The sequence below is a fragment of the Scyliorhinus canicula genome, chromosome 7 (assembly GCF_902713615.1).
Source record: "Scyliorhinus canicula chromosome 7, sScyCan1.1, whole genome shotgun sequence".
In the NCBI taxonomy this organism is placed as follows: Eukaryota; Metazoa; Chordata; class Chondrichthyes; order Carcharhiniformes; family Scyliorhinidae; genus Scyliorhinus; species Scyliorhinus canicula.
In genome coordinates, this window is record NC_052152.1 from 36,551,577 (window position 1) to 36,579,144 (window position 27,568).

Below are 27,568 nucleotides of genomic sequence, written 5' to 3' on the forward strand. Positions count from 1 at the left end.
GTTCAGGAGGAGGACATTCAGCCCATCGAGTCTGTACCAGCCCTTGGACCACCATGGAAGGGATAATGAAACTTCTAAAGGAGCTCGGAGTCTTCTCAGGTTCCAAGCTTAACCTCGTTAAGAGAGAGATCTTCCTTGTGAACCCACAGGGGGGAGGGACAGAGCTGGAAGGATTGCCGTTTAAACTGGCCCAGATCAAATTCTGCTACCTGGGGATCCAAATAGCTCACGACTGTACATGGATCCATGGAACCTGACAAGTCTGATGGAGGAAATTAAAAAACATCTGCTGAGGTGGGACTTACTCCCACTCTCCCTCGCAGGGAGAATAAAGACGATCAAAATGATCGTGCTGCCCAGCTTCCTCTTCCAGTTTAGATCCCACCTGACCTACATCCCCAAGGCCTTTTTGAACACAGTCGACAAACTAGTCATGCCATGTGTGTGGAGGGGAAGAGGGGTGGAGGAGGAAGAGGCGGGTATGTGCCTGAGGATCCAAAAAAAAAAGGTTCTGCAAAGGAGTAGAAATGTGGGAAACCTGGCCCTTCCGAACCTACGGTTCTACCAAAGGGGAGCCGCTGCAGAAAGAGTACAAGTAGAGTTGGTGGAGGATGGAAGAGAGTTCCTGTACAGGGACATCCCTCCGAGCTCTAGTCACAACTGCACTCCCATTCCTCCCTCCCCTGGGCAAATACTCAAGGAGCCTAGTGGTAGTAGCTATGCTCCGAATGTGAGGCAACACTTCGGACAGCCGAAATGTCCACCAGGGCCCCATCTGCAACAACCTTAGGTTCACTCTTGCAATAATGGGACGTCCATCACCTTCAAAAGGTGGAGACAGGACGAGGGGACTCTTGACAGTTAGGGACATGTACTCGGACAATAGAATAGCCTGGGGGAAATCACGGAGAGGTTCCAGCTACCGGGAGGGAACAGCCCGAGATACATTCAAATCAAAAACATCCGCCGTAAAGAAACAATGACGTCCCCCAGATACCAGGACACTCACTAGTAGAAAGACTGCTGAACATGAGCGACCTAAGGGAGGGGAACATGTATGGGTGACTGTTGGAGGACGTGTGCTCCCCCATGGATAAGATAAGGGAAAAAATGGGAGGAGCTCCCTCCTGGACAAGACAAGAAAAACATGAGGGGAGAAACTAGGCATAGGGATAGGGGGAGGACTCTGGATCGAAGCACCACACAGGGCCAACTTCACCTCCACGTGCATGGGGCAGAGCCTAACACAGCTAAACGTGGTGAACAGAGCATAACTAATCAGAACTTGAATGAGCAGATTCTTCCCGAGGACCAACGTGAACGCTGCCAGGGAAGCTCAGCCAACCACACCCACATGTTCTGGGCTTTCCCAGGTCTTTCGGGTATTGGACATCCTTCTTTGAGGCCATGTCCAGGGCTGTGGGAGTGAGGGTAGAGCCATTCCAAAAGTAACGGTCTTTGGGATATCAGATAAGCTAGAGCTCTTCATGGTGAGGGGGGCCGACACCCAGGCTTTGCCTCCTTGGTCGCCCACCGGAGAATCCTGCTCGGCTGTCGATCAGCACCACCCAAGGCTGCAGACCGTCCGTCTTGGCAGAATTTCTCAAGCTGGAGAAAATAAAATTCACCATCTGCGGATGGAAAGAAAGCTCCGCAGGACGTGGAAGTCATTCACCAACTTGGTTTCAAGACCTGTTCGTAGCCAGAAACTAGTAAGGGGGGGGGGGGGGCAGGAGGGAATACAGGGGAGCCACGGAGCAGTGTGGAAATAGGAAAGCACGGGGGGGGGCAAACAAAAAAAAGAGAATCTTGGTACAAGGAGGAGGGACAAAGCCGCAAGGAACCAGCCCGATGGCAAGCTAAGGCCCCGGGGGTTGGGGGGGGGGGGGAGTCACGGCCACAGTTGTTGTTATGAAGATGCTCGTTTGTAAATACAAGTGTTGGTTTTAACGTTTTTTTTTCTGATAACGCTTAATTTATAATTTTCTGAATGTTAAATATGAAAGCTTAATAAAAATGTTGGCAAAAAAAAGAAAAGGTTTACTCCATATCTGTACAAATAGCAACTATTGTGGATAACAATTCAACCAGGACCCAGAATTCCGGAACAAACAGGATTTAGAAATCGCAGGGCAAACCCATAAAACATGAGTCACTGTGGGAGGATCTTGTCCATTTGAGAACAGAAAAATGGCCAGACTATTCATGTAAACGAGCAGAACACTGAGACAGCACACTTGAAGGGCACCAGGATGGCAGGTGAACAAGTAAAGTGTTTAGCCTACATGACACTCCCCTCGACAAGGGCCTTCAAAACATTTGTGTCTTCACTCGGGCAGAAACGACAACTAATTGTGATGAGGAACTGATTCAGCAATTAGACCCAACAAAAGAGAATCAATCCACCAAAGTACTTGCGATGATATGATCTGCATACTCGTCTGCCATTGGGCCAGAACGTCGGCTTACCATTGGCCCTGGTCGGTCATGTGCCTCTCAATCGATTGGCCGAGAGGCTGAGTTAACCACGCCTCTATTAACGAGGTATAAATGCTCAAACGCCTGACGATCGTCCCTTTCCACTGTAGACGATCGCAGAGCTGTGTTCTAGTTAATTAAAGCCAGACTTTGGTAAATCACCCGCCTCGCGTGCAATCGATGGTACATCAATTTAATTAACTACGACTTGAAGATGGAGTTCCGCATGAAGCCCGAATGCCTCCGCATCAGCCCGCAAACTCCGAACTCTGCAGAACTTTTCCAACTCTGGCTGACTTGCCTCGAAGGGTTCCTAGCATCTACAACCACCCCCCCACCGGGGCACAGAAGCTGCACGTCCTCCACTCCAGCGTGGGTATTGACGCTTACGCCATAATCAAAGGGGAAACGGATTTTGATGACGCTATACAAAAGCTAAAAGGACAATTCATCAAACCGATCAACAGGGTATTCGCTCGACATCTGCTGGCCACCAGAAAGCAGGTCCCCGGTGAGTCTCTAGACCAATACGCCCGGGCCCTCTATTCCCTGGGGAGAGGTTGCGCCTGTGTAGCGGTGTCCGCTACAGAGCACATGGAGCTACTCATCAGAGACGCTTACGTGGCTGGGATGCTGTCTCCCATGATCCGCCAGCGGATGCTGGAAAGAGACAAACTCAGTTTAATGGAGACGCTGACTCTCTCCGCCTCCCTGGAGGTCGCAGATCTAAGCGCTCGCACCTATGACCCTGGCAAGGCCGCCTCCTGGCACGCTTCCCATCAGCCACCCGCCGCTCCCGGCCTCCCTTAGGCTTGTGCCACGGGGCGCCCCGATAAATCCGCGGGGCCCCGCTGCTACTTTTGTGGGTAGGCAAAACACCCTCGCTCGCGCTGCCCAGCCCGCTCCGCCCTGTGTAGGAGCTGCGGGAAGAAGGGCCACTACTCCACGGTCTGCCAGGCCAAAACGCTGGCTGCAGCGCTTCTGGAAGCTGCACAGCACTCTACCCCCTCCCCCAGGCTTCTGCGAATGGCCTGTGTGCCTCTCTCTCTCCCCCAGGGCCCCTCCAGCCGCTCCCGACTCGCGCCCCGCCGGCCAACAAGTGCACCTCCCCGGCCCCTGCCTGCCCGCCGCCCACGTTTCTCCCCCCCCCCCCCCTGGCCCCGGCGCCCGACCGGCCCGCCTCTCCGGGCCCTCCCGGTCCCTGCCTGCCCGCAGCGCGACTCTGCCCCCCCCGCCCCCGGCCCCCCGCACCCGCCCCGCGCGCCTTAAATCCTCCCGCAGCTGATGCACCTAACCGGCGTCCTGGAGCCGGCTTCCGCATCCCCACAGCTGATGCATGTTACTCACCTCCTGGAGCCGGCCTGCGCGTCCCCACAGCTGCTACACCCGGCTCGCCTCCTGGAGCCGGCCTGCGCGCCTCACCGCTCGCAGCGCCGGCAACGCTAGCTCCGCCACCAGCGGCCACGAGGGCTTCCTGGGCGCCGCCATCTTGGGGTGCCGAACCCACGTGCGGGTCCTGGGCGCCGCCATCTTGGGGAACAGACTTCACATGTGGATCCTGGCCACCGACTTCCAGATCTGCCACGCAAGGTCCCTCCAGCACCGAATCGGACAGCGACGACAGATTTTCTCCACGGCTCGCGGCCGTTCACCTCACATATGGATCCTGGCCACCGTCTTCCAGATCTGCCACGCAAGGTCCCTCCAGCATCGACTCGGACGGCGACGACGGATTTTCTCCACGGCTCACGGCCGTTCAACTCGACCAGTCTCATCCACGCACGCTCGCCAAAACGACTACGCTGATCCACCTCAACGGCCACGAGACGGACTGCCTGCTGGACTCCGGGAGCACGGAAAGCTTCGTTCACCCTGACACGGAAGTCGTCCTCCGGATCCCCTCTCCCGACGTGGCTGGTCACCCCCGGACCCATCTTGCTCCGGAAGCATGTGCGGGTGCACAAGTCCGACCCGTTGGTGGAGCATGTCCAGTTACTCCACGCTAACCCGCAGTATGCGTATGTGGAGTACCCCGACGGTCGGCAGGACACGGTCTCCCTCCGGGACCTGGCACCCGCCGGCGTGCGCCCCCCCCCCCCCACCACAGACCCCCCCTCCCCTTTTTCACCCCAGCACCCCACTCAGCTTCCCCATCCCTCATCCATGGCGTCTCCGCGGCCAGCTCAGGTGACGGAGACCATTCAAGGTCCATCGCTCCCGAACTCCAGGATGTCAGCAGGACCATCAGCCGATCCGACGACAACTCCTCCACTACGGCGCTCGGCCAGGACGTCAAGGACCACCAAAAGACTGATCGAATCCCTCTAGAGTTCTACAGCTCCATGGACTTTCTTTTGTAAATATTGTTATGTCTGGGCCAGTGGCAAGCCCCCAAATTCGATAAGGGTACGGAGAGAAAATTATTCTCCCGACGGCTACTCATATCATCAATTCTCCCCCCCCCCCGGGCCTCGTTAACACCCCCCCCCCCCTGCCTTCCTTCTTCGTAAGGGGTGAATGTGATGATATGATCTGAATACTCGTCTGCCATTGGGCCAGAACGTCGGCTTACCATTGGCCATTGGCCCTGGTCGGTCATGTGCCTCTCGACCGATTGGCCGAGAGGCTGAGTTAACCACGCCTCAATTAACGAGGTATAAATGCTCAAACGCCTGACGATCGTCCCTTTCCACTGTAGACGATCGCAGAGCTGTGTTCTAGTTAATTAAAGCCAGACTTTGGTAAATCACTCGCCTCGCGTGCAATCGATGGTACATCAGTACTTTTACTCAGAGACCGCTAGTAGCTTGTGATAAGTTGCCCAAGGAAAACCAAGAAGTACCCCAGTCAAAACGAGAACAGCGTGTAAAAGGAAGTTCACAAGGGTACAGGGTGACCACATTGTGATGACTGAACAACATTCTGTAAATTAGCCGAGCACTTAGAAAGCAGTGGCAAGATCGGACAGAAGGGGAATTCATGCTTGACAAATAACTGAAATTCTTCGAGGATGTAAACAATAGAGTTGATATGGGGGAGCCAGTGGATGTTGTTTACTTGGATTTTCAAAAGGCTTTTGACAATGTCCAGCATTATAGATTTGTGTGTAAAACTAAAACGGATGGGATTAGGGGTAGTTTATTCAGATGGATAGAAAACTCATTGGCAGACAGGAAACAAAGAGTAGGAATTAACGGGGCTTTCCCAAGTGGCAGGCAGTGACTCATAGGATACCGCAGGGCTTGGTGCCACGACACCAGATATTCACAATATATATTAATTTAAATGAGAACACAAAATGTAATATCCCCAGATTTGCATATCACACCAAGTTGGGTGGGAGAGTGAGCTGTGAGGGGTGGGGGGGGGGGGGGGGTGCAGAAATCCATGATTTGGACAAGTTGAATGAGTGGGCAAATTAATGGCAGATGCAGTATAATTTGGCTAAATGTGAGGTTATCCACTTCGAAAACAAAAATGGGAAGGCAGACAGTTATCTGAATGGCCATAAATTAGGGGGGGGGGTGCAACGAGGCCTGGATATCCGTTTAGGCTGTTCATTGCTGGAGTTCAGAAGAATGAGGGGGATCTCATAGAAATCTATAAAATTCTGACGGGATTAGACAGGGTAGATGCACGAAGGATGTTACCGATGGTGGGGGTGTCCAGGGGTCACAGTCTGAAAATACAAAAATAGACCATTTGGGACAGAGATGAGGTGAAATTTCTTAATCCAGAGAGTGGTAAGCCTGTGGAATTCGTTACCACAGGAAGTAGGTGAAGCCAAAATATTGTATGTTTTCAAGAAGTGAAGGGAATCAGGCTATTGAGTTCGATGATCAGCCAAGATCATAACGAATGGCGGAGTAGGCTCGAAGGGCTGACTGGCCTCCTCCTGCTCCTATTTTCTATGTTTCTATAACTTCTTTGTATTTAGGGTCAAGTATGCTTAAACCACATAAACCTATGTGACGAATAGTGAGACATGCCATTTAACTAATAAGTCCTCACTTCCTCTGCCACCACTATTGCAATATGTTCTGGTTTATTTTGAGGGATGCACTTCCTTCTGCTGTGGCTGGTCCCCACAAAAACGGTTTTATTTTAGCTGGTGAAGGGTTTCAATGGCGGCAAAAACAAAATGTCTGGCCTTGGTAAAACTAGAGGCTAAGAGCATGCTACGGCCAAGACCTGCTCCCCAAGAGGTGGTCTCCAGTTCCCCGTCAGCCGCATTCTTGGACCTCTGCGCCGGGATCACCAGTTCGAGCATGTCGAGATCAGAGGCCCCATCTATCTGACTGCTGAGATCGTCAAACTGGCTGGCAATGTGGCTCGGGACAACAAGACGAACCACATCAAGATCTTAAGAGGAGTCATATAAAGTTGCTGGAAAAGTAGCTAGCCTGAGGATTGAGAGCAGTTTAGAATTCAGTAAAGGAGGACCATACCTGAAGTCTTTGGCACTTGGCTGCCCAATAATTACAGTCACCAGGGGTGAAATTCTCTAACACACCCCCCCCCCCCCCCCATCACCTTTTCTTATTCACCTTGCTGTTTTTTTTCTCTTGTTCTTGATTTCCCCTACCCTGAATTCTTACATAGGTTCCCATCCACTGCCATATCAGTTTAAACGGCCCCCAATCACTCGAGCAAGTACCCCCCCCCCCCCCCCCCTCCCCCTCCCCAAGCACATCAGTCCTGGTCCTTCCCAGGTCCCACCTCCCCAGAAGCGGTCCCAATGCCCCAGGAATCTGAAACCCTCTCCCTCACTCCATCTCTTCAGCAATGTTTTCATCCTATACATCCTGTGTTAAGGGTCCTTCCTGTTTATTCTCTTATTTTCCCCATTCTTTTATTTTGCGGTTATTATTTTGAGTCATGGATGATTGGTGGGCATATATGTCTTTAAGGCATGCAGCAGAATTCGGAAGTTGCAGGAGAGAACATTCTGCTAGTTTCTTCTAGTTCAAACAGGAGGACTTTCAGATTTGTTGGCCCCAGAGAGAGAGAGGTGTGGTGGGACTCGGTTTGTTAAGTTGTTTGGTGGCCAATGAATTGGCCCAAAAGGCCGTAGCTCTGCCTGTTTACTCTGGGTCTCTGGTTTACTAGTCCAGTGACATTGCCACTACGCCACCGCCTCTCCAAATAAGAAGTGGTCATCGGATCCTATCCCAATGGAATGTTTTTCAAGAGTCCCAAGGAGTTTCCGTTTGATCCTGGTGGAAGCCAGAATCAGATAAGAACACAGGAAAAAAAAAGTCAAAGAGGGACAAGGAATGCTAAAAGGACTAGCTTTGTTTTGTGCGGGAGAGCGCGGGGGATTCAAAATAAAATGAATGAATTAGCTGCACAGTTAGATGTACATGGTTATAATATAGTTGGGATTTCGGAGAAATGGCTCCAAGGTGACCAAGGATGGAAACTAAACATTGAGGACTATTTAGTGTTTAGGAAGAACAGGCAGAAAGGAAAAGGTGGTGGAGTTGCATTGTTGATTAAATATATTGATACAATATTGAGGAAAGATATCAGCATACATGATGTGGAATCTGTATGGGTCAAGTTAAGAAACACCAAGGGGCAAAAAACATTTGTGGAGATGGTATATAGACCACTAAACTGTAGTGGCAATCTTGGAAATAGCATGAAACAGGCAATCAGAGATTCATGTGATAAAGGAACATCTGTGATTATGGATAACTTTAACCTACATATAGATTGGGTGAGTCAAATTGGTGATATTACAATAGATGAGGAATTTCTGGAGTGGTGAACTCCTATTGTGAAGAATGGAAAGGGAACTGTGGCTAAACCACGGCTTATAAAGGCAATTCAAGCTAGAATCAGATTCAAAGAAGAAGCAGACAAATTGGCAAGATAAAGCAATAGACCCGAGGATTGGGAACAGTTTAAAATTCAGCAAAGTCAGACCAAGGGACTGATTAAGAAGGGAAAAATAGAGAATGAAAGTAAGCTAGCAGGGAACATAAAAACTGACTAAAAAAGTTTCTATCGGTATGCAAAGAGAAAACGGTTGACAAAACCAAATGTAGGCCCTTTACAGTCAGAAACAGGGAAACAAAGAAACGGCTGAGAAACTAAATTCGTACTTTGCTTCCGTCTTCACAAAAAATACATGAATAAAAAGACATGTGGTCTGAGAACCACAAGTTTTAGTGAGGACCTGAAGGAAATCAGTATTAGTAAATAAACTATTTTGGGGAAATGGATGGGATTAAAGGCTGATAAATCTCCAGGCCCTGAAATTCTTCATCCGAGAGTACTTGAGGAAGTCATCCTAGAAATAGTAGATCCATTGGTGGTCATTTTCCAAAATTCTTCAGAGTATGGAATGGTTCCTGCAGGCTGGAGGGTAACTAATGTAAGTCAGTTATTCAAAAAAGGAGGTTGAGGAAACAGGGATCTTTAGACCAGTGAGCCTAACGTCGGTAGTGGGGATGTTGCCATTGTCAAAGATTCCGTAGCACAGCATTTGGAAAGCAGCAGTAAATTTCAGACAAAGTCAGGATGGATTTACAAAAGAGAAATCATGTTTAACAAATCTACTGAAATTCTTTGAGGATGTAACTAGTAGAGTTGACCAGGGAGATGAAGTGGATGGTTTATTTAGACTTTCAGAAAGTCTTCAACAAGGTCTCACATAGCAGATTAATATGTAAAGTTAAAGCACATTTAATTGTGAGTAGTGCCTGGAGATGGATAGAAAGCTGGTTAGCAGCCAGGAAGCAAAGAGTTGGAATATTTGGGCCTTTTGCCAAATGGCAGGCAGTGACTATTGAGGTATCACAGGGATCAGTTCTACCACACCAGCTGTACACATTATATATTAATGATTTGGACGAGGGAGCTAAATGCATTATCTCCAAATTTGCAGATGATACAACATTGGGTGGGAGGGTGAGATGTGGGAGGGTGAGCTGTGAGAAAGATACTCAGAGTTGTTTCAGTGTAATTGGGACAGGCTGAGTGAGTGGGCAAATGCATGGCATATGCAGTATAATGTGGATAAACGTTGAGGTTATCCACTTCGGTAGCAAAAATAGGAAGACAGATTATTACTTGAATGGGTGTAAATTGAGCGAGGTGGATACTCAGCGAGACCTTAGTGTCTCCGTGCATCAGTCACTGAAAGTAAGCATGCAGGTACAGACGGCAGTAAAGAAGGCAAATGGTATGTCAGCCTTCACAGCGAAAGGATTTGAGTATAGGAATAGGGATATTTTACTGCAATTGTATAGGGCATTGGCAAGGCCACACCTTGAATATGGTGTGCAGGTTTGGTGTCCTCATCGGAGGAAGGATGTTCTTGCTATAAAGGGAGTGTAGCAAAGGTTTACCAGGCTGATTTCTGGGATGGAGGGACTTCATACGAGGAGGGATTAAGTCATTAGGATTATATTAATTGGAGTTTAGAGTGAGAGGGAATCCCATAGAAACATTTAAAATTCTAACAGGATTAGACAGTGTAGATTGAGAATGTTCTCAAAAGAATGTGGGGTGGGTGGGGGGAGCAGGGAAGAGGAGGCAGGATCAGGGTGTTGAATTTGGTGATCAGCCATGATCATAAATAAATGGCGGAGCGGGCTTGAAGGGCCAAATGCCTTACTCCTGTTTCTATTTTCTATGTAACTACTTTAATTCTTGTCTTCACAGAGGAAGACATAAATTCCCATAAATGCTCGGGAACCAATGGTTTAAGTGAGAAGGAAGAATTGATGGAAATTCGTGATCTGAAGTAATTAATGGCATTGAAATCCAGTAAATCCCCAGGGCCTGATGGTCTACGTTCCACGGTACCAAAGGAGGTAGCCATGGCCATGGAAATAATGAATGTGTCGGTTGTCATCTTCCAAAAGTCTGTAGATTCTAAAACAGTCATGGTAGGTTGGAAGGTGGCAAATGTATCCCTGCTATTTAAAAAAAAAGAGGGAGCGAAAACAGCGAAGGATCAATGGGATTAGGCAATGTAAACATGGATTTATGAAAGGGAAATCATATTTGACAAACTTAGTGGAGTTTTTTTGAGGGCGTTACCAGCAGAAGAGATCAGGGAGAACCAGTGGATGTCTAGATTTTCAGAAAGCTTTTGATGAAGTCCCACAAATGAGATCAATGTGCAAGATGAAAGCACATGGGACTGGGGATATAATGGCATGGATTGAGAATTGTTTGGCAGACAGGAAACATGAATAAATGGGTCTTTTTCGAAGTGGCTGGCAGGGATCAGTGGGGTCCCGCAGGGATCAGTGCTTGGGCCCAGCTATTCACAATATACATAGAACCATAGAAAAGCACAGGAGACCAAGCGGCCCATCTTGTCCGTGCCAGCCCGAGGACACCCAGGTGCCCTTTCTTTTTTTTAAAATAATTTTTATTGAAATTTTTACAAAATACAAAATATAAACATCTTAACTCTATTAACACACAACCATGGCAACACCCCATGAACAATACCCCCCCAGCTTCAAGAGCAACTTCAAACAAAAGGAAAGAACAAAAACAAAGAAAAAGAAAACGAAAACAGAAAAAAACAAAAGAGAGATAGCACTCTCCACAAATCCATGTGCACAGTTCTCCCTCCCCCCAATCCTTACCCCCCTCCCTCCCCCTCCCTCCCGGGCTGCTGCTGCTGTCGGCCTATTTCCCTACCGTTCCGCCAGGAAGTCCAGAAAAGGCTGCCAACGCCTGAAAAACCCTTGTACTGATTCCCTCAGGGCAAATTTCACCCTCTCCAATTTAATGAACCCCGTCATATCAGAGATCCAGGCCTCCACGCTTGGGGGCCTCGGATCCTTCCATTGGAGCAAGATCCTCCTCCGGGCTACTAGGGACGCAAAGGCCAGAACACCGGCCTCTATCGCCTCCTGCACTCCCGGCTCCACTGCAACCCCAAAATTTGCGAGTCCCCAGCCTGGCTCGACCCTGGATCCCACCACCCTCAACACCGTCCTTGCTACCCCCTTCCAAAACTCCCCCAACGCTGGGCACGCCCAAAACATATGGGCGTGGTTCGCTGGGCTCCCCGAGCACCTAGCACACCTGTCCTCGCCCCCGAAAAACCTGCTCATCCTCGACCCAGTCATGTGGGCCCTATGCAGCAACTTGAACTGTATGAGGCTAAGCCTCACACAGGAAGAGGAGGAATTCACTCTCTCCAGGGCATCCGCCCACGTCCCCTCCTCAATCTCCTCACCCAGCTCCTCTTCCCATTTACCCTTCAGTTCCTCCACCGAGGCCTCATCTACCTCCTGCATTACCCGGTATATGTCCGAAATCCTCCCTCCTCCAACCCACACCCCCGAGAGCGCCTTGTCCCGTACCCCACGTGGGAGCAACAAGGGGAACCCCTCCATCTGCCGCCTGACAAATGCCCTAACCTGCATGTACCGAAACATGTTCCCCGGGGGGAGCCCAAACTTCCCCTCTAACTCCCCCAAGCTCGCGAACCTCCCCTCCACAAACAGGTCCCCCAACCTCCTAACCCCTGCCCTGTGCCAGCCCAGAAATCCACCACCAATGCTCCCTGGGACGAACCGATGGTTCCCCCGTATCGGGGCCTCCATCGAGCCCCCCATTTCTCCCCTGTGCCGTCCCCATTGCCCCCAAATTTTGAGGGTAGCCACCACTACCGGGCTCGTGGTATACCTCGTTGGAGGGAGCGGCAACGGCGCCGTTACTAGTGCCTCCAGGCTCGTGCCCACACAAGACGCCGCCTCCATCCTCTTCCACGCTGCCCCTTCCTCGTCCATTACCCACTTACGCACCATCGCTGCGTTGGCCGCCCAGTAGTACCCACAGAGGTTGGGCAACGCCAGCCCCCCCCTATCCCTGCCTCGTTCCAGGAACACTCTTCGAACCCTCGGAGTCCCATGCGCCCACACAAATCCCGTGATACTCCTGTTGACCCTCCTAAAAAAGGTCTTCGGGATAAGGATGGGGAGGCACTGGAACAGGAGCAAAAACCTCGGGAGCACCGTCATCTTGACGGACTGCACCCTCCCCGCCAGTGACAGCGGTAACATATCCCATCTCTTAAACTCCTCCCCCATCTGCTCCACCAATCTTGTGAGGTTGAGCTTGTGCAGGGCCCCCCAGCTCCCCGCCACCTGGACCCCTAGGTACCTAAAGCTCTTCCCTGCCTGCTTCAATGGGAGCCTACCAATCCCCTCCTCTTGATCCCCCAGATGCACCACAAACACCTCACTCTTGCCCAGGTTCAACTTATACCCCGAGAAACCTCATCACCTCCGGCATCCCCCCCCCACCGGGTCCGCCACATACAGCAACAGGTCTTCCGCGTACAGCGACACTCGATGCTCCTCCCCACCCCGCACCAGGCCCCTCCAGTTCCCTGACTCCCTCAGTGCCATGGCCAGGGCTCAATCGCCAACGCGAAGAGCAAGGGGGACAGGGGGCACCCCTGTCTCGTCCCCCGATACAGCCGAAAGTACTCCGACCTCCTCCTATTTGTGGCTACACTTGCCATCGGGGCCTCGTAGAGCAGCCTCACCCACCGGATAAACCCCTCCCCAAACCCGAACCTCTCCAACACCTCCCACAAGTACTCCCACTCAACCCTATCGAAGGCCTTCTCCGCGTCTAATGCCACCATTATCTCGGCCTCCCCTTCCACAGCCGGCATCATAATGACATTGAGGAGCCTTCGTACGTTTGTGTTCAGCTGCCTTCCCTTCACAAACCCAGTCTGGTCCTCATGCAAGTATTTTTCTTCAGTATTTACAAATGAGAGGGGCCATATTGTTGGAGAGGACAGCGTGAAGCAGACTGATAAGCTTGAGGAGATATTTGTCAGGAAGGAAGATGTGTTGCGCGTTTTGAAAAACTTGAGGATAGACAAGTCCCCCGGGCCTGACGGGATATATCCAAGGATTCTCTGGGAAGCAAGAAATGAAATTGCAGAGCCGCTGGCAATGATCTTTTCGTCCTCGCTGTCAACAGGGGTGGTACCAGAGGATTGGAGAGTGGCGAATGTCGTGCCCCTGTTCAAAAAAGGGAATAGGGATAACCCTGGGAATTACAGGCCAGTTAGTCTTACTTCGGTGGTAGGCAAAGTAATGGAAAGGGTACTGAGGGATAGGATTTCTGAGCATCTGGAAAGGCATTGCTTGATTAGGGATAGTCAGCACGGATTTGTGAGGGGTAGGTCTTGCCTTACAAGTCTTATTGAATTCTTTGAGGAGGTGACCAAGCATGTGGATGAAGGTAAAGCAGTGGATGTAGTGTACATGGATTTTAGTAAGGCATTTGATAAGGTTCCCCATGGTAGGCTTATGCAGAAAGTAAGGAGGCATGGGATAGTGGGAAATTTGGCCAGTTGGATAACAAACTGGCTAACCGATAGAAGACAGAGAGTTGTGGTGGATGGCAAATATTCAGCCTGGAGCCCAGTTATCAGTGGCGTACCGCAGGGATCAGTTCTGGGTCCTCTGCTGTTTGTGATTTTCATTAACGACTTGGATGAGGGAGTTGAAGGGTGGGTCAGTAAATTTGCAGATGATACGAAGATTGGTGGAGTTGTGGATAGTGAGGAGGGCTGTTGTCGGCTTCAAAGAGACATAGATAGAATGCAGAGCTGGGCTGAGAAGTGGCAGATGGAGTTTAACCCTGACAAGTGTGAGGTTGTCCATTTTGGAAGGACAAATCTGAATGCGGAATACAGGGTTAATGGTAGGGTTCTTGGCAATGTGGAGGAGCAGAGAGATCTTGGGGTCTATGTTCATTGTTCTTTGAAAGTTGCCACTCAAGTGGATAGCGCTGTGAAGAAGGCCTATGGTGTGTTAGCGTTCATTAGCAGAGGGATTGAATTTAAGAGCCGTGAGGTGATGATGCAGCTGTACAAAACCTTGGTCAGGCCACATTTGGAGTACTGTGTGCAGTTCTGGTCACCTCATTTTAGGAAGGATGTGGAAGCTTTGGAAAAGGTGCAAAGGAGATTTACCAGGATGTTGCCTGGAATGGAGAGTAGGTCATACGAGGAAAGATTGAGGGTGCTAGGCCTTTTCTCATTAGAACGGAGAAGGATGAGGGGCGACTTGATAGAGGTTTATAAGATGATCAGGGGAATAGATAGAGTAGACAGTCAGAGACTTTTTCCCCGGGTGGAACACACCATTACAAGGGGACATAAATTTAAGATAAATGGTGGAAGATATAGAGGGGATGTCAGAGGTAGGTTCTTTACCCAGAGAGTAGTGGGGGCATGGAATGCACTGCCTGTGGTAGTAGTTGAGTCGGAAAATTTATGGACCTTCAAGCGGCTATTGGATAGGTACTTGGATTAGGGTAGAATAAGGGAGTGTAGGTTAACTTCTTAAGGGCAGCACGGTAGCATTGTGGATAGCACAATTGCTTCACAGCTCCAGGGTCCCAAGTTCGATTTCGACTTGGGTCACTGTCTGTGTGGAGTCTGCACATCCTCCCCGTGACTGCGTGGGTTTCCTCCGGGTACTCCGGTTTCCTCCCACAGTCCAAAGATGTGCAGGTTGGGTGGATTGGCCATGACAAATTGTCCAAAATTCTATGATTAACCTAGGACAAAAGTTCGGCGCAACATCGTGGGCCGAAGGGCCTGTTCTGTGCTGTATTTCGCTATCTATGTATGACCCCAGGCACACAATCCTCTATTCTAGTGGCCAGGATCTTTGCCAGCAGCTTAGCGTCGGCGTTCAGCAGCGAAATCGGCCTATATGATCCACACTCCAGAGGGTCCTTGTCCCGCTTCAGGATCAAGGAAATCAGCGCCCGTGACATAGTTGGGGGCAGAGGCCCCCCCTCCCTTGCCTCGTTAAAGGTCCGGACCAACAGGGGGCCCAACAGGTCCAAATACCAGGTGCCCTTTCTAATCCCACCTTCCTGCACCGGGCCATAGGTCTGTAGCTTACAGCATTTGAAGTACAGATCCAGGTACTTAGTTTAGGGTCTCCGTCTCCACCACCAACTTGGGCAGCGAATTCCAGACTCCCACTACCCTCTGCGCAAAAAGTTCTTCCTCATGTCCCCTCTCCACCTTCTGCCACTTATCTTGAATCTATTTCCCATGGTTCTATAATTCTCCACCAAGAGAAATAATTTTATCCTGTCCCCTCTTAATTTTGTACACCTGACTTAAGCCATCCCTCAGCCTCCTTTGTTCCAAGGAAAATTTGTTCCAACCTATCCAATCTCTCCTCGTAGCTATATTTTTCTAGCCCTGGCAACATTCTTGTAAACCTCTTCTACACTCTTTCCAAAGCAATGACATCTTTCCCGTAACGGGACGACCAGAACTGCACACAATACTCCAGTTGTGGCCTCACTGGTGTTTTATACAATTACATTATTTGTAAAAATAAATTTAGAGCACACAATTCATTTTTTCCAATTAAGGGGCAATTTAGCATGGCCAATCCACCTTACCTGCACCACTTTGGGTTGTGAGGGTGAAACACACGCAAACAAGGGGAGAATGTACCAACGCCACACAGTCAGGTGACCCAGAGCCGGGATCAAACCAAGGACCTCGGCGCCGTCAGACTGCAATCCTAACCACTACATCACCGTGCTCCCCCAATTCCAACATTGTATCCTTACTTATATTCTATACCTCTGCCAATGAAGAAGAGCATTCCATAAGCTTTTTTTGCAAGCTTGTCTATTTGAACTGCTACCTTTAGGGACCTGTACGCCAAGATCTTTCACGTCATCTATCCCTCTTAATACATTCCCATTTATTGTGTACTCCCTCGAACTGTTTGACCTCCCTAAATGCATGACCTCACTCTTCTCTGTGTTAAATTCCATCTGTCACTTTATCACCTACTCCACCAACCCACCTATATCATTTTGAAGATTTTAGCTATCCTCCACACTGTCCACCATTCGGCAAATCTTTGCGTCATCTGCAAATTTCCCAATCGTGGTCTCCCACGTTCACGTCCAAATCATTATCATATAACACAAACAGTGAGGGTCCCAACACCGAGCCCTGTGGAACATCACTTGAAACAACTTTCCATCTGCAACGGCAGCCATCGGCTATTACCTTTTGTTTCCTGTTACTAATCCAAGTTTTAATCCAGTTTGCCACATTTGTCAAAAAAATAAAAGCCCATGGGATACAGGGCAATCTGCCTGATGGGTGATCGAACTTGATCAATTGATTGGCAATGGCCCACAGACCACCCAAAAGGGCGCAAAACCAATAAGGTACAAAAGGTGCTGCACCACCTTAGAATTGCTCTCCCTGCAGTAGCAGCGCAACAGCAATGGAACAACGATGATCTTCACCAGCCACCATGAGAAGGACCATCACACCACCAACAGAAGGAAGACCAGAGCAAGAGCATCAGACCAGACCAAGAACCGAACATCGAAGACTACCGGAGTCGAACACTGATAAAAGGTCTTTATCTGTCTGGGTACTTGCTAGTTCCTAAGTTAAAGTCTAGTGTGAACTTTAGTATTCTGTAAAATAACTTGTGTTGGATGGTGTGGTTGATTAACTGTAATATTGTGTGAGTGTGAATAAACAGTATTTGATCAAACAAAGCCGGCTTGCAGTCATGTATCCACCGCATACGGGTTAAAGCCACATTGTGGTGGTACAACAGGTCAGGGAGAAGATGAAATGCCCAAGATAATTGGGGTGGGGGGGGGGGGAGCTTTCAGGAGTTGTCTGGGTATTAAAGTAGTTATGTTGCAGTTAGAAGTACTTTTATTTCTTCTAACGTTTTCAAAGTAACTGTTAGTATAACACTGGCACAATCATCTGAAGTTAGCAATTTAAAATCACTTTGTTGGATGGGTCCCTAGCGCAGCGCAATTTCCAGGGGAAGTTAGCGCTTCCATACAATTGCCTTGTAAAACCTTACCTAGAAACTTCCAACAGGGGTTTCCCAGTGCATCTTTGGGGTACTCCCCAAATCTGACACTGGGGAGTCAGGAAGCGATGGGTCTATGTCTTTAACTATTTATGTTTAATTTATGTAGCTCCTTTTTTACAACTACAGCTTCTACTCCATATTTCCCTCCCCAAGGTCACAGTTAAAATGGATTCTATTCAGGTTTTGGTAGCTCTAGAAATGTTAAAGATTCTGCCGCAGCTTCTGTGCTAACATAGAGCTCAAGAGGAAAGAAGACTTTCAGCTGTAATGATGTATGGGCTTGACTTGGCTTCATCTCTCAAGAAACTACCAAGTATTCGGCAGTGTGACCCTCTCTGAATTCTGACATGGAATCAGGCAAAGCATCCTCCCAGGAATACGATTGCTAGACTTATAATTACATCAGCAGCTTCAGTGGAACAAAGATCTAAATGCTGCTCAGCTGCTAGAAACACAGCCGACTCAGAAAAAAGGCAACAGAAACAGTTATGGTGCATCTAGCAACTGGAAAGATGGATGATCCTCCAGGACCTCATCCTCCAACAAGTCACTCAGTACTACAATGGCTCCTTCCTCATCACCTTCTTCTGAAAAAAGTGTCAGTTCAGGTCCAGCAGGTCTTCATGAGTATTGTCACCGCCTGCTGCAGTGCATTCTGTATCTGCCACATCTGACCTAACGAAGAACTGAGATTCAGAACATCAATCTTTATCAGGGCTCTAGACGATGGTCTCTCTATGATAGAAAGGAACTCACTGTTGATTGAATAAACTTCCTCAGTTGCTGCAGGTCAGTTGAAATTTCATGGGTTCTAACTAAAAGGTTGAAGATTGTTCCACGAACAACATTGGAGGAGTCGCTCAAATGCTGGGCATTATCTAGGATTCCAAAAAGTATGCTAACATAGCCAATCAACGTGTATGTATGTTGATCGTGGACAACACAGAGAATCAACAATCTGGCACTCCTTGTAGAGAAGAGAAGCAATAATTCTGCCTTTATTTAGAAGGTCTGCGCCACGTGGACCTTGCATTTTGATGTGCACAGGATGAAAGGGTATCTGCTGAAGCCAGTTGAGATCATCTGCTAGCATGTCTACAGCAGCTCCAGTATCAATTTTAACGGTGATATTGAAGCTTTGAACTTGCACTGTAACTGACCAATTGTCTGGACAAAGTCTTATCAGCTTTCCCTAGGAACTTTTCAATTTGGCTGGATATCCAATTTCTTGGATGGAGTGTATTTCATAAATACTTTGTCTTCCACCTCAATTAAAGTATTTGCAGATTGAAATTCCAGTTGTACCTTACTGGAACAATCCACATTGCCTATTGGGAACTCCTGACATGTATGTTGGTTCTTTGCGTCACGATGCGAGCATCTCAAAGTTGTTGCAGTTTGGAGTTTCCCATCCTTTCACCAGGTTTGAGGGGTTTTCTCATGGGCTGAGCCACTGTCTGCAGGCATGTTGCTCCTGAAGGTGGTGTTCCAACCCCTCTCCCAAGAGAACTTAATACATAACTGGTTGTTGTCAGTGATACATATCCCATCTGATAATCCTTTATACCGCAATGTCTTCAAAGACTATTGTGAATGAAGGAAAATATCATAGGAGAATCAATTAATAAGGTGCTCTCATCTGCATCGAGAACAGTATCCCCTAAAGCTCTATTTAATGTACGGCGTTCAGATACACATGCCTCTTTCATTAACTCCATACATTCCCTTAGATTTAAAATTGAAACAAGGGACTGAATTGTATGGACCGGTCATGGAGGGGTTGGGGCTGGAAAATGTGTCGAGCCATTAACAAGTGTATTGACTTCAGCGGGAGTGGAAACTCTCACTGGCAGAAAATTCCACCCAGATTTTGATCAGAGGATAAGGGAGACAAATAGACCAAAAACAATTCATCAACAAAACCCTTAGCAGGCAAGTGGATTCATGGAAAGTAAATTTTAACAAAGGCCTGGTTTAAGATCCAAGTGGGACCTAATGATGAAAGACATGTAAAAATACTTACCAATCAATCAAAAAGTAAGGAATCTCTCAAAGCTCTCCCGAGACATTCTGAGAAGGTGGTCCAAGAACTATAAGAAGAAGGGAGGAACTGTAAAAAGTAGTCATAAACGGCCTTCCAGAATCCAGCTTGGATATTGGAAGTGGATGTGATCCTCAACACAGTCCTCGACAATGCCTCAAGAATTGATTTTACAAGGAACCACAGCCAAAACAGGTAAAGACCAATAGGTTACTACAAGGAATGGAGAAAACAGCGCAGAAATTAAGAAAAAATAAGATTGCCAGTAGACAGCGGTGCCTTTCTCCTCGGAAATCAAATAGCCAGGGTGAAAACAGTAGCTTCTCCACGTGAAAGGCCAAGTGAAGACAAGGAGACAGAGCAGCTGCAGGAAAGTGCTCCAGATTTTTTCCTTCTTATGTAGTGAACCGAGCAATGACTAAACAAGTTCCATCGTCAAGACGTGAAATCAGTATTTGGCTATTTGAAACTCTTTTTAGTGATTTGGATAATCCTGTTCAATACGTGCTCTCTGACTGAGGCTCAGCAAGCCAATCCAGAGTTAAGCAAAGTAACACAACTGGCTCATACCAAAGCTGAAGGAGTTCCGAAATGCTACCACATTAAAAGTGGGATTCGGATGAGGAAATGGAGGCCACCGTACAGCCCTGCAGTTGAAGAGTAGACATTGGTTCATCAGATTGTGATACCATCCAAATATCACCAACAAATATTAAGGATAGCTCATGAAATTCCCATGACAGGACATCAAGGGATTTGAAAGACCCAAGCAGGTATAAGTCAATATGTTTACTGGCCTGGTCTTCACAAAGACACGGTGTAGTTTTGTAAGTTGTGGTACATGCCAGATTATGTAAAAAACGCAACCCGCGATCAAACCAGCACCCCAATTCCCATGCCAGTTTTTGCAGTACCATTTGGTAGACAGTGTGAGACCTTTGCCAAAAACAAAAAAGAGGCACACCAATAACTACTCACTATTTTGGATATCACAGAATCATTATGATACAGAAGGATGCCATTTGGCCCACTGTTTGTGTACCGGCTCCCAAAATGAGCATCATGACTTAGCGTCATTCTCCTGCACATTGTTTCCATCTATTCAGTAATCATCTACTGCCCTAATGAATGCCTCAATTGAATCTGCCTCCACTACATTTGCAGACAGTACATTCCAGTCCAGTAAACCACTCATGGTGTGAAGTTTTTATTTTCTCATACCACATTTGCTTCTTTTGCAAATTACTTTAAGTCTGTGCTCTCTTGTTCTCAACCCTTTTACGAGCGGAACAGTTTCTCCCTGTCTACTCTGTCCAGCCCCTTCATGATTTTGAACATCTCGGTCAAATCTCCTCGAGCCTTCACCTCTCCAGGGAGAACAGTCCCAACCTATCCTCATAAGTGAGGTTTCTCATCCCTGGAACAATTCTTGTAAACCTCTTCTGCACTCTCTCCAATGCATTTATATCCTTCCTATAGTATGGCACCCAGAACTGTACACAAAATTCCAGCTGAGGTCTAACTGGTGTCTTGTATAAGTTCAGCATAACCTCCTTGCTCTTGTACTCTATGCCCCCGTTAATGAAGCCCAGAATACTTTATGCTTTATTAATTGCTCTCTCCCACCTTCAATGATCGATACTTCTTCCTTCTAGGCTCGAGATAATTGTCTACTTTCCCTGCAGACTTAGCGTAATCCCAGGTTTACAACGAAGGATGTGCTGGGCACTCGCTGCATTCAGAACAATGGAGCAGTTATTACACTTCAGCAAGCAGGAGCGAGAGAGAGAGAGAGAGAAAAAAAAAAGTGTTCCTTTCACCTCCAAGGTTTAAAGTGCTTCTGCCAGTTCTCTCACAAAGCATCACACAGGGACCATTCACTGACCATGGTCAGGTAGAACACTGACCCTGGCCAACCCGCCAGTTGCCAGCCAACAAATCAATCAGACTCCCTCCAAACCTGGTTCCCAAGATCTTCTCAGCGTCGAGGAGCCCAACTAAGAACAAAACCGGGGAATTCAGTGCCTTGAAAAGAAAACTACTACCACCTCGGGTCTTCTGCTTAAAGGCACATTCCGATTACTGGTCCACAGACGAAAATAATAAAATTACATAAAAGAAATGGGAACAAAGGAAATAAACAGGAAGGACTCTTTACAACATTTAAATGCAAAACAACAAGACAACCCAACAAAGCTTCTCACAGCATTTAAAGGAGTTTGTAGAGGCAAACCAGAAAGTTTAGCCATACATGACGTGGATGGAGGAGAACCCTCTCCTGTAAAACAGCATCCTTACTACTCAAGTCCAGAGAACCAGGCTTTGATGAAAGCAAAGATTCAATACATGTTGGAAAATCACCTCACTGAACCCAGCTATGGCAGCTGGAGTTCCACAGTCATGTTAACGCCTAAAGCAGATAATTCAACGAGATTCTGTATCACACTACAGAAAAGTCAAAGCAATAACAAAAGCAAATTCCTCCCCAATTCCTCATTTGGAAGACTGTATTGACAGGGTTGGCAGTGCCACGTTTCTTACCAAAATAGATTTGAAGCAATATTGACATGTTCCTTTTTAGACCCTGAGCTAAAGAAATATTGGCCTTTATCACACCAGATGGTGTTTCCCAATGCAAAGTAATTAGGCTAAAGAAACACTCTGGCAACTTTCCAGAGACTAATGAACTAAGTGTTAGCCAATCTTCCAACTGTGCGGTTTATTTTGATGCTGTACTGATCATAGAAAGGCCACTTAAAACAGTTAGAAACTCTGCTAGAAAACTTCAGTCAGCTGATTTGGTAAGAAACCTGGCTAAAAGTGAGTTTGCAAAAGCGTGGGTGGCATACTGAGGGCAAGCACAAGTGCTGCCAAGAACAGCAAAAGTACCAGCATTGGTGACTTCCCTGCCCCTAAGACTAAGCAACAGATCAGATCATGAGTTTTTTGGGGAGGGATGTGGGGGATTTACTGCAAATTTGTGCCAAATTTCAGCACTTTAGCTGCTCTATTGATGGACTTGCTGCAAAAGGTAGCCAAGGTGGTGTGGATGGGGGAGTGTCAAGCCTCTTTTGAAAGGCTGAAAGCAATTTTGATCAATTAACCACTCTTGACTGCCCCAAATTTCAGTAAACTCTTTAAAATAACAACTGATGTTTGTGACCTAGGGGTAGGTGCAGTCTGTTACAAGACAGCAAATTGGGCATAGAAAGGCCAGTGGGATATTTTTTCCAAAAAGCTAAATTGACAGCAAAAAGATACTCTATAGTTGTAAAAACTGAAAAAACACCCTGGCCTTTCTGTTATAGCAAACATATTGGAGATGCATGTTTATATACAGGAAAACACTGGTATATACTACTCGTAGCCCCCGAGCATTTGTGAAATATTTAAAAAACCAGAATGCCAGACTATTTCGATTTGAGTTTTGTATTATAGCCTCATCACCTAAAACCAGGGTGCCCAGACTTCAGTGACTTGAGATCAACATTCAACCTAACACCAATCTACCACCGCTGCCTTGCTACCCTGCCCCACCGGGACAGTCAAATCCAAAAACGATATAAACCTTACACGGCTTATCTACAAGGATAAAACAAAAATGCACCAAGGACACTCCTGCAAACTATTGTTTCCTCCCCTAAAGGGCATTAATCAAGCACATGGGTTTTCAACACCACTCCCTCAGCACTTCCCCCACCTGGAAACGCAACCAAGGTCAATTTTACATCTCTTTATCACAACCCTGCTCGAAACCTGCTAAGTCAGCACAGCTCCTGATTTCTCCTCTGGTTTGGTGTTTATTTTTGTCTGATTGCACTGGTGTGAGGGCACCTTGGAATAATTGGCTATATTAAATGTGCTAGCTAAAAGAAAATTGTAGATTGATTTCTTTCTGTTGAGCTTCAGGTATTGGTTCTGGTTCTTAACCACCATAACAGTTTTCTCATTTCATAACCCTCTCATATTTGGAAGCGCAGGAAGCAGGTGCTGCGCAAACCATTCATACACGCAAGCGGTTTGTTTTGACCGTGAGGGTTAATGTTCCACCCTATATAACTATAATGCTGGGTGTTCAGAGTGCCATCCTTGGGGAATGAACCATGCCCACCTGCAAACAGAAGACCCTCAAACTTGTCCATAATAATAATAATAATCTTTATTCTTGTCACAAGAAGGCTTACATTACAGTGCAATGAAGTTACTGTGAAAATCCCTCCGTCGCCACACTCCAGCACCTGTTCGGGTACACAGAAGAATTCAATTCAAAACGTCTAATTCACCTAACAAGCACGTCTTTCAGGACATGTGGGAGGAAACCAGAGCACCCGGAGGAAAACCACGCAGACACGGGGAGAACTTGCAGACTCTGCACAGTGGCCCAAACTGGAAATCGAACCAGAGACCCTGATGCTGTGAAGCAACAGTAGTGGCACCGTAGCACAGTTGCTTTGAAAAAGTCAAATAGACTCAAAACGTTATCTCTTTTCTCCACAGATGCTGTCAAACTACTCAAACTTGTCCAGTTGAAAATGAAAATCGCTATCGTCACGAGTAGGCTTCAATGAAGTTACTGTGAAAAGCTCCTAGTCGCCACATTCCGGCACCTGTTCGGGGAGGCTGGTACGGGAATTGAACCGTGCTGCTGGCCTGCCTTGGTCGGCTTTAAAAACCAGCGATTTAGCCCAGTGTGCTAAACCAGCCCCTAGTGGTTGCCCAGTGGTTCCGCAGTCCCATCACATGGGGTTGATTACGAAGTCTGTATATGAGGGATTAATACAGAGGAGCAATCATTGACACTCTCAGCAAATAGTGTTGATTGAGTGGGCACAATTGTTTCAGAAGCCAGAATCCCAAGTTTGGCAATGCAGCTGATAATGAACTCTCTCAGCTGTGGAAGAATGCTCTGTCTTGAAATGTTTTGCGAACTGCGTGGCCCAATGGCCCCCTCACACACGTCTGCCCTTGCTCCGGCACCACAATCTAGCCACAAAGAAGCCACTGTGGAGATGTACCTCTGAAGACCCCTCCAACACGTGAATCCGCAGTGCCCCTTCCTTGCATTGTGATCCTCCAAGTGCTGCACTAAGTTCCGTGCACTCACCTCAGAGTTCCCTCGAGGTTCAGGCCAACATGTGGACAGTTTCAATGACAGTTGCACATCACACCAATCCGTGATTTAAATTTGATGTTGGGGGACTGAATTGGCCAGGTGGCCACATTAATGAGATGTAAATTCATTACAACTACCGGGGGCGGGGGGCATAGCTGGCAGAAAATCATTTAAATATCTGTTGTGACTTGTGCAGTTGTGGAACTAGCGACAGACAGTGCACTCCTCTCACCATAATGATAACAAGATCTACTTACCCTGTTCAATAATACATCTCTTAATTCAGCTCCTTGGCACTGCTGCAGTCTTATGCTTTTACTCCCCGTCGAAGTATTGTGACTAAAGCCTCCATCAACAATCAACAATACTCAAATTTCATTCCAACTTCCTGACGAACATTTGAGATTATGACCAGATGCTCATTAACAACCGCAAGATAAAAATTTGAATTCATTAACTGATACGTATTGCCTGATGAATCTTGCCTGCCCAAAGATTGGCATATTCCAGTGGTACCAGATAATTCCTGGTTAAAAATCTTCCAGAAGCAGCAAGGTGCATGCAAAATGCTAGAAATGTCTCATTGCTGCACAAGTGCAGAGATCAAATGCTTGACTAGGCTTAATTAAACTGACACATCTGGATGGGGTAGTAACGATTGTGAGGGAGTCGTTCATTAAACCTAGGTCAAGTATGATGGCATAAAGGAAAACACAGAGGAAGCACCTGTCATCTGATGGAACATGCAACCGTTATAAAAATAATCAAATTCCAAACGACACCGCTACCCAGGACACTTGAATTTTCTGGCATCTGCATTTATTTGCTTTACTCCTGCTGGGTTACAATAAAGAGTAAACTACAAAACGTTATTACTTTATGCCAACGGAACTTTACTGATTCAGTTTCAAGCAGAAGCTAACAAATATTACCTCTCTAATGACACATCAAGACCTACTTATCAAAATGCAAAAAGAAATGCCACATTATACAGAACAATCAGTTTTTATTTTAAAGTTGGTTGAAAACTACCCAATTTAAATTTAAACATTGTGAGGTATAAACAGAATGCATGAATAAGAGAAATTATTAATATTTATGACACACTCATGTTATTGATCATAACTTACTCACTATTCAGTAATCCTACACTTTGGGTGTAAATTATATTCCACAACTGTAACTCCATAGCAGGAGCTACTCGGCTGGGCATTGATGCACATCCAAACCGGGACGCCATGAAATCCGGACAAAAAAATCTTCCATTCCCGCCTCCATTTGCCATTGTTCCCAAATAAATTAAAATTAAAATTGTGCTGCGCGGTATTAGCAACGTCATTTAAAGCATTATTAATGTTGCGGTTTTACATGTGAAAGCCATCAACAACTCGGGTTTTTTTCCATACACCAGAAAATTGAAAGCAACAAGTTTTAATTAGAACTCGTTAAAAATGATGTGCTCTTCACACATGAAAGAATGTTCTTTACTTCCCACTTGCCTCCCTTCATGGTGGCTTCCTGCCTGCCTCACTGTTCCTCACCCTCCCCCACCAACCAATTGATAGAAAAGGTCGCCTAAATTTAAGATCGGGAAGACTAAAAACAAAGTGCCTCCATGTACAAGGGAAGGCGCATGCACCATGAACCATTGCCTGAGCAGTTGAAGATGGTTGGACCTATGCACTGCCCGGAGGAATTGCTGCAGTGGAGCGGAGTTGATTGTCTTGGCAGGTTACATTTGCCTTTAATACCTGCAGCAAACAAAGTCAAAACCAGCCTGCTTTCTTTTCCATTCCTGATTATTATCTGATGTTGTTACTGTCATAGAACATAGAACATAGAACGATACAGCGCAGTACAGGCCCTTCGGCCCTCAATGTTGCACCGACATGGAAAAAACTAAAGGCCATCTAACCTACACTATGCCCTTATCATCCATATGCTTATCCAATAAACTTTTAAATGCCCTCAATGTTGGCGAGTTCACTACTGTTACAGGTAGGGCATTCCACGGCCTCACCACTCTTTGCGTAAAAAACCCACCTCTGACCTCTGTCCTATATCTATTACCCCTCAATTTAAGGCTATGTCCCCTCGTGCTAGCCACCTCCATCCGCGGGAGAAGGCTCTCGCTGTCCTCCCTATCTAACCCTCTGATCATTCTGTATGCCTCCATTAGGTCACCTCTTAACCTTCTTCTCTCTAACGAAAACAACCTCAAGTCCATCAGCCTTTCCTCATAAGATTTTCCCTCCATACCAGGCAACATCCTGGTAAATCTCCTCTGCACCCGTTCCAAAGCTTCCACGTCCTTCCTATAATGAGGCGACCAGAACTGTACGCAATACTCCAAATGCAGCCGTACTAGAGTTTTGTACAACTGCAACATGACCTCATGGCTCCGGAACTCAATCCCTCTACCAATAAAGGCCATCACACCATAGGCCTTCTTCACAACCCTATCAACCTGGGTGGCAACTTTCAGGGATCTATGTACATGGACACCGAGATCCCTCTGCTCATCCACACTACCAAGAATTTTACCATTAGCCAAATATTCCTTATTCCTGTTATTCTTTCCAAAGTGAATCACCTCACACTTCTCCACATTAAACTCCATTTGCCACCTCTCAGCCCAGCTCTGCAGCTTATCTATGTCCCTCTGTAACCTGCAACATCCTTCCGCACTGTCTACAACTCCACCGACTTTAGTGTCGTCTGCAAATTTACTTACCCATCCTTCTGCGCCCTCCTCTAGGTCATTTATAAAAATGACAAACAGCAACGGCCCCAGAACAGATCCTTGTGGTACGCCACTCGTAACTGAACTCCATTCTGAACATTTCCCATCAACCACCACTCTCTGTCTTCTTTTAACTAGCCAATTTCTGATCCACATCTCTAAATCACCCTCAATCCCCAGCCTCCGTATTTTCTGCAATAGCCGACCGTGGGGAACCTTATCAAACGCTTTACTGAAATCCATATACACCACATCAACTGCTTTACCCTCGTCTACCTGTTCAGTCACCT

At 47.1% G+C, this 27,568-nt stretch overlaps 1 protein-coding gene across 16 annotated transcripts in view; it reads right to left on the reverse strand.

Moving 5' to 3' along the window:
- LOC119968866 (type 2 lactosamine alpha-2,3-sialyltransferase-like) overlaps positions 1–27,568 on the reverse strand; it is a 198,039-nt gene that overhangs the window by 159,751 nt on the left and 10,720 nt on the right. The window contains exon 1 of one of the 16 annotated variants that reach the window (XM_038801781.1): positions 24,793–25,075. The exons of the other annotated variants lie outside the window; for them this stretch is intronic. The gene's annotated coding sequence lies outside the window, so the exon portion shown is untranslated. Of the gene's footprint in view, positions 1–24,792; positions 25,076–27,568 lie in introns of those variants that run through there. 16 annotated transcript variants of the gene reach the window in all.